Source organism: Microcaecilia unicolor, chromosome 2 (genome assembly GCF_901765095.1).
Source record: "Microcaecilia unicolor chromosome 2, aMicUni1.1, whole genome shotgun sequence".
In the NCBI taxonomy this organism is placed as follows: domain Eukaryota; kingdom Metazoa; phylum Chordata; class Amphibia; order Gymnophiona; family Siphonopidae; genus Microcaecilia; species Microcaecilia unicolor.
In genome coordinates this window covers 138,711,386-138,719,499 of record NC_044032.1, presented here as the reverse complement: position 1 = coordinate 138,719,499, position 8,114 = coordinate 138,711,386, and the positions used below count along the sequence as shown (strand labels likewise).

The following is an 8,114-nucleotide window of genomic DNA, read 5'->3' as shown; positions in this document are numbered from 1 at the left end:
TGCATTGTGAATTCTTTCTTTGATATATCAAACCCCTTCTATCAAATAAATATAGGCAGCTAAGAGGTTGCAAACCAGCACAAATCACAGGAAATTTGCAAGACATGTATTTTGTAAATATCTCAAGCGCAGTCAAACGGATAGGTGAATTTTGCCTCTTAATCGTAATTAGCATTGAAAGTAAAACTGAGAGGATTTTCTAATTTCACAAACTTGTGGAGTCAGTTGTACTTGTGGAACCAGTATACTAATCAGCTAAATTAGGAATGGAGGAACATAGAAAACTCAATGTAAAGGCTCAATGAGCACAGGAAGAGCTGAAGCATATGATTCCAAAATAATAGTAAACCAGAGGAAGATAATCCAAGATTATCCTTCATAAATAAATGATGGATTTTAAATAATATGCTTAGTTTTAAGAGCAGATAGTCTAAAAACCCAATCAGTCAGAATTAGGTTTTGACTGTAGTAATATGTGGTGTGTGATTCTCTATAATGACACAATTTAGGCACAGCAGATCTACTGGGACCTTCGAGACCTGGTATCTAAGGCAGTGGTTGACAAATATAACACTACAGTATATCCAACAGGCCTGGTTTACATATTAACCAAAATGAAAAGTTTCCCAGGTTATCAGGACAAAATTAAGTGATTATATGATGAATATTTGCTACAGATATGAAAACTGAAATGATTGTGGATTTTAGTACACTGAATTTAGAAACCAGTCACCTGAGGAATTGTATAGGCTTTCAGTAGTCATACTGGTCCTTAAAAATATTAGACTAATAACTTGTCTTAGGCTACCCTCCCCCCCCCCAAAAAAAAAAAAAACCAAATCTAGCATGGCAGATTTTTTTTTTTGAGGGGGGGGAGTACAAATTTCAGGCCATTCACTTGGATAAAAATATATATTTGCTTTTTTCATCGGAAGACTTTGAATCGAATGTGTATTTTCTCTTTGAAACTTTCTGCAGTTAAAACACGTTCCTCTATTTCTGCAGCAGTGTTTTGTCTTGTTTTGCAAAACTAAATTTTGCAAAGATAATAACATTCTTAGGAGGGGGGGGGGGGACATTATCAAAGGTGCAGTAAAAAGTGTGCTTTTATCACACCCTGATTTACCATGGGAGTCAGTAACCTGTGGAAACGCAAGCAGTGTTTGTCCATCAGCCCGGGAGTAGCAAGTCCTTATACAGAAACATGGAACCCAGTGATAGTGCCATGAGAACACCACTAGGGTGACAGCTACAGCAGAAGTGAGGTGAAAATCACTCCTGCCAACATCACCAACCACTAGAGATTCAAGTTAGGTAGGCCCAGCGAGTCCATTGGGAGGGTGCATGAAAAAGAGAAGGCCAGCAAGGTGCCTGCCATGCAGCCACATGTAACATGGCGGCTGCCACACGGCAGCACCCTGGCCGAGCTCCCCTTCTCTTCCGGCTTCCCCACTGCCTGGGTGATGTCACGGGGGCCCAGACCCTCATTGGTGGGGAGGCCGGAGGAGGGAGGAGCCCTCTGCACCGCATAAAAGCTGCCGACGAGATGAGAGGAGTCTCTCCGGCAGCAAGTGGTGTACGAGTTTCCCAGCCCTTCCCCCCTTTTTTTCACACCTCCCAGGAGGCACGCGGTGTACACAAGGCCACGGTTATAGGGGCTCGGGATTCCAGCAGCTCCTAGACTTCCCGTTAACTTGACATACCCACTGGGGATTGACTTATAACTTCGTGAGTACCCCATGGGATGGCTACAGACTCTTGGGGGGATCACCTGCATGCGCTGTTATTGTTAGGTTATAATACTCACTGTTGAGTGGAATGTTAATTCTCCGTGGTAGTAAGCTACTATAAAAATTGTTGGAGATTGCCTAGTAATGTTAACGTTCAATTGTCATTTCTTTGCATTACTATGTTCGATAGAAACTGTTGTACTGTTAGGACTGCGGGAAGGAGGGGGTCACGGGGAGGCCAAAGGGAATTCTTGTTCTTTGTCTCCCTCTAGGTATGTTATGAACAGCCATTGTACACTGTCATAGCAGCGGAGGCACCCGAGCCTGGGAATTCTGGGATGTGCTGGAACAACAGGTGAAAGGAAGATCGGCTGTTCCAGACAAGGGACAGGAACACTCACTGATGGCAGACCAATCGCCTCGTTGGCTATTCATGTCAGGTGGAACACTGGTCGAGGAGTGCAGTCTCAAGCAGATGGACGCTCGCCCACGCTGGGGGCGGAGTCATGGCTGGCCAATGCGTGGGGCGGTGATACAGGCTCTCTAGTTGGAAAGGCATGGCGGAGGGCAGAAGCATCCGCAACATCACGCACAAGGCTCGGGTGCTTCCTAGGGATTGTTTAATGTGTTTTTCAATAAAGCTGTGGCCATTTATTCCCAGAAAGAAAATCTGTCTCATGCTTGATCTGTGAGTGCATTAAGGGGAAGAGTGAGGAGGAGGGGGCGAGAGGGTGTGCAGCCTGTCTATGTTAATAGCACTGCAAATATTAAACCAGGCCCTAAAACACTAATACACCAGCTAATGAGAAAACTGAAAATATCTCTACATAGAATCTACGTGCTAGCAGAACACCACACCCCGGTCACATACACAAGAAACAAACAGGACCTCAACAAATATGAAACAAGGGACCACAGATCATTAATAGTGAATGAAGGCAAAAAACTGAAATGGAAACCTCAACAAATCAGACTACCATGGTACAGCAATACTAAAGAAATAGGAACTAAAATACAAGATATAGGAGATGTTCATTTCCAAATAATATATTCCAATTAATAAATTCAGAATAAAATATTTTTCTACCTTTCTTATCTGAGCATTTTATTTTTCCATTCACTTTATCCAGTGTCTCTCTTTGGGTTTTTTCAGTCCCCCCCCCCCCCCCCCTGTCATTTCAGGGTCTCTTGTCCATTTGACATTTATTCTCTCACCATGTCAAACATCCATAGTCCCTCTGCTTCTCTGTTCTTTCCAGTATCTTCCCTCTTTGTCCTTGTCCCTTTCTTCCCCCCATGTTCATAATTTGCCTTCCGATTCCCTATTCCTCTCTCTATGATCAATATTTTCCCTCTGTGTCCTCATCCCTTCTCTATCCAGCATCTCCCCTCTGTGTCCCTGTCCCTAAGCACCCTCCAAGCCCCTTTCTTCCTCTCTCTCTTCCCTGCTGCCCACATTGCTGACCCTATGTGTAGTATCTTCCCTCTGCAGTCCAGAATGTCACCCTCCCTGAGTCCAGTATGTCTCCCTCCTCTTCTCCTGATCCAGACTCTGACTCTCTCTCTCTCCCTCTCTCTCTCCCTTACTCTCCCTCCCCTTCCTCCTCCTCTCCTTTCTCTCTCCACTGCCCCCCCAGTCCAGCAGCTACTCTCCCTTTCCCACTTTAAGTTCAGCAGCACCTCTTACTCTCCTTCCCCCAGGTTCAGCAGCACCTCTCCCAATCTAGCAGCACTTCTCCCTCTCACCCCACTTCCCAAATCTAGCAGCACCTCTCCCACTCAGAGTCCAGCATCATCTGCTGGATGAAAAGTGCACGCTTACTTTTTACTCTTGCATGCATTTAGAAAGTTAACTCTAAAGAAGGTAGTTAAATAGGTGCATCTATTGCACACGTTACAAAGACAACATATGTGCTTATGTACCTTTATAAAACTGATTCCCTAGAAGCTCTCACATAATGTTACAACTGCTTCAAGGCAGGTAAACCTTTTTCACCTAAATTTGCACAGATAGGAGTTAATTCTATAACAGGGCACCAACATTTATGTGCCATATATTGTGTGGGCAGTGAGATAAATTCTATAAGAACACTTACACACTTCAGACCAAATTCTACAAATGACATCGAAAAATTGGCTCTAGGCATTATTCTATAAACGGTGCTCAAAGTTAGGCACAGTTTATAGAATAGTGCTTAGCACTGGGATCCACAACTAGCTTTATCTACAAGGATTTATACCAACTGAACCCTGGTGTAAATCCTTGCACTTAAATTAGGCATGGAATTACCCTGATCCACCCATGACCTGCCCAGAGCAACGTCTCCATTTTGCAGCTGCACATAAAATTTACGTGAGGATCCCGGCATGTGAATATTCATATGTAAATTTAAATGAATCCCAATTAGCACTGGTAATTGATAATTAGGCCCAATTATTGGCGCTAACCTCAGGATTCTATATAGTGTGCTTAGATTTAGGTGCTGAAATTGGCACGGATTCTACTGCATCACATGTAACTTAATTGGCTTAATAAGCTAATGGTCACTGGTATCAGCACTTAACAAGCAATAATGAGCACTAATTGGCATTGATTAGAATTTAGGTGCACAACTCACTAAATGTATTCTGTAATGATGTGTGCCAAACTTCTAATGTGCGCAGACAAAAAGGGGGGTGGTTATGGGCATGGAAATAGGCATTTTGTGTGCATTCTGAAATTTAGATGCCTAGTTATAGAATATGGCCCAGTGCACCTAAATCTACATGCTGGGATTTACATCATGTTTTTGTTGCTATAAATGGATGTGCATAGATTTAGGCACTGAAATATCATCTAAGCATATTCTATAATTGGTCCCTAAATCTAAGCACTGATTATAGAATATGCATAGCCGGCACTGATTTCAGTGCTGATTTTTTTAGGTGCCATATATGGAATCTCTCCTAATTGGCTTATTATTCAATTAAATTGCATGAGCAAAGTGGATGAACACACAGATTTCCACATGCAATTCTGAGCGCCATATATAGAATTCAGGGGTCAAGTGTTATAGAATTCTAGCATAAACTGGTATTTATGCCAGGTCTATGGATGGCATTAGTGGGCATACCTAAATGCAACATGTATGTGCATAATTCTCAGTATCCTGTGTAAATTTCAGCCCTGCCTATGACATGCACATGTACCTCCCATGTGAATGACCTCTAAAAAATAAGGAAGATAAAAACAAGGAGACAGATCTTGTAAAAAGCAAAGTCTTTTATTCAGTAAAAAGGCTCTCAGGTTAACAATCATCTATACCCAATCACTGTGTGCCTCCAGGTACATGTGCACTAAGTGCCTATATAATTTTACTTTCTGGACCAGACTAGGTGACGTGTGCTTTTTACACCAGCTGGTGGTTCTGTCCTTGATGCAGCCAATATTTCTGGTGAAACATGGCCATGTCGAGCCTTTCTACTGAATAAGACTTTGCTTTTTACAAGATCTGCCTCCTTGTATTTACCTTCCACCCTGGATTTGTTGTTTTCTGACTCCCGAACAAATAAGGGCAACAGCAGTGTAGTAGACCAGAGATAGAACAAACAAGCTGAACCAAGTGTGAGAGGAAGTAGCTTTTGATCCGTGATCCCCACACATAGTGGCGTCCAATGGTCCACACAATTCAGAAGTGGACCACCATTTCATAAGCTAAGTGCCCATACAATTTGAGAATGAACTATTTTTGATCTCCATGAATTAAGAGTGCGTAGGAAATACAGCACATTAATTGTTCAGAAGTTAGGAGAAAAGAAAAAAACTATAGGAGAGAGTACCTCCATAGTAAACACGTTAGGTATTTTAGTATGTGAATGAGAAAATTGATATTTTAAAGTATGATATTTAGGTCATGGTTTATGCTGAAAGAAGAGCACATGAGGGTTTTTGCTCACTTAAAACAAAAAAGTTGTGGAGTAGTTCAATGATTGAGATGCTTATCCACCCCTAGAGACAAAAAACACATTAATTATTATTACAACTTGCTGGTGTTAATTTATATTATTGTCATTCTCTCATTTACTCCCTCCTTGTTTAGACCCTGGTTTGTTATATGTCAACAATTGCTATTAAATCTAACGATGGAACCCAGTTCTTTAATGAATGAGCCTTGACAAAAAGACCCGACGCAGGTGCTAGTCACCGAAACATGGCCCGTGTCGGGTCTTTTTGTCAAGGCTCATTCATTAAAGAACTGGGTTCCATTTTTAAAGGCCCGTGGTGCTGTTTTTTTGTTTGGACTTTAGTTTGTACTTCGTTCCCTCCCTTTTGTTATATCCGTGTCATTAAATCTAAGTCAGTCTCTTCCATGACCACCTCTAGATATGTGTCTTTTTCCTATACCGTGGACATTAACATACATAGTTTTCTGGATGATGTCCTTTTTTACCTTTTTCAATAGAGACGTATCCTATTTAAATTTGCCCTCTCTCTTTCATGTATTATTATTTATTTTTCTTTCTTTTCTATAATTTTTAGATTGTAAGTGACCTAGATATGCTTTTTGATGGGCTTGATAGTAGATTCCGAATAAACTTGAAACATTGGGGGCATTTTCAATATGACTTCTAAACTTGATATTGGATGTTTGGTGAAAAACTTCCAAAATCCAGTAGTAAGCATAGCTATTTTAAAATCAGAAAAGTCTAACCTTTTGTTTTAAAAATGACCATTTGTAGACATTTTTGAGCTTAGTGCATCTATCTTTTAGAACCATTAAAAAAAAAGTCCAAAGGGAAAAACATAAAAAAAAAGCCATTAGGATATAGGAGGGAGCAGAATTCTTAGTAGACTGGCCACATAAACACCTCAGAAGAGCAGTGGGGCACCCCAGGGGACACTGCAGTGGACTTCATATAAAAAGTCCCAGGTACACATCTCACAGTTACTCCCTTATATTGTATTGGGAGCCCACCAAACCCCACTAAACACCTACTGTACCCAACTGTACACCATTACAGTAGCCTTTATGGCTGCAGGTGTCACCTATATGTTGATACGGTAGGTTTTTCATGGGTTTTAGAGGGCTCACACTTTCCACCACAAATGTAACAGAGTGGGATATGGGCCTAGGTTCCCTTCTGTACAGTACACTGCAACAACCATTAGGCTACTTCAGGGACCTGCTTGCTGCTGTAATAAGACTGGCCATAACTTCTGAAGCTGTCATAGAGGCTGGTTTGTACTGTTTCATTCACATCTTTGGGGGGTGGGAAGGAATCAGTGAACCCTGGGAGTCATGCCTTAATCCCTCCAGTGGTCATTTAGGGCACTTTTTTGTGACTTTAGTTGTTATCAAAACAGGTCTAGAACAAAACATCTAACATTTAGCCCTTATCATTTTTGCTTTGTTCCATTATGACAGAAAAATGTCCATGTTCTGGGAATGCCCAAATCCAACTCCAATGTGCCCCCTTGTGATTTGGATGCACTACAGATAATTTGCATAGAAAAACATCTTTAAAATGTGTTTTGAAAGTAGTGATTTGGACGTTTTTTGCCACTTTTTGAATGTTTTTCTGCTTCAAAAATAGCCCCTTAATAGTCTTCTCTCATCATTCATCAGCATATCATGTATATTACAACATATATACATTCCCAGATATTTGAGACTACCCTCTACCCACTTAAAAGGAAAGTCCTCTAGAATACTTTTTTTTGACTATGAAAGGTAATATTTAGTACTGTCCAATTTATTTTATAACCCCAAAATATGCTAAAGTTACTACTACTACTTATCAATTCTATAGCGCTATTATATGTACGCAGCACTGTACACTTGAACATGAAGAGACAGTCCCTGCTCGATAGAGCTTACAATCTAACTGTCAATAAGTTCTAGCAAAGAAGGTCAAGATGTATTTGGATTAATTATATTAAATAGAATATCATCAGCATTGGCTGTTAGTTTATTCTGAATTCCATTATAGTGTATTCCTTCTGTTTTATTATTTTGTTTGGCTATCAACAATGGCTCTAATGCAATATTAAATGGCAGTGTACCCCTGTAAAGTGAAAAGGGTTCAGACATATTATTGTTGATATATAACCTTGCTCTAGGTTCTGAATACATATCTTCTATCATAATGTTTCAAATATATACTTCCATTCCACTCTGTGAAATGCTTTCTCTGCTTCTAAGGATACCAAGAAAGCAGGAGTATCATGGTAGTTTGCAATCTGTATGAGTTGTAAACATAGTCTGGTATTATTGGATCAATAACAGCACATGCAAAGCCTGTTTGGTCCATATTAATTATTTGTGATATAAAAGGTATTAATCTCATAGATATTATTTATTTGGACTGTTGGATCACATCCTGGTTTGGGTTATACTTCCATCA

General features: G+C 40.5%; 1 long non-coding RNA gene across 1 annotated transcript; it reads left to right on the top strand.

Moving 5' to 3' along the window:
* Positions 1–2,020: 2,020 nt before the first annotated feature.
* LOC115462299 lies at positions 2,021–7,619 on the top strand. Its single transcript, XR_003940803.1, has 3 exons — positions 2,021–2,103; positions 6,175–6,176; positions 7,607–7,619. It is a non-coding gene; the product is annotated as an uncharacterized LOC115462299 (long non-coding RNA).
* The last annotated feature ends 495 nt before the right edge of the window (positions 7,620–8,114 follow it).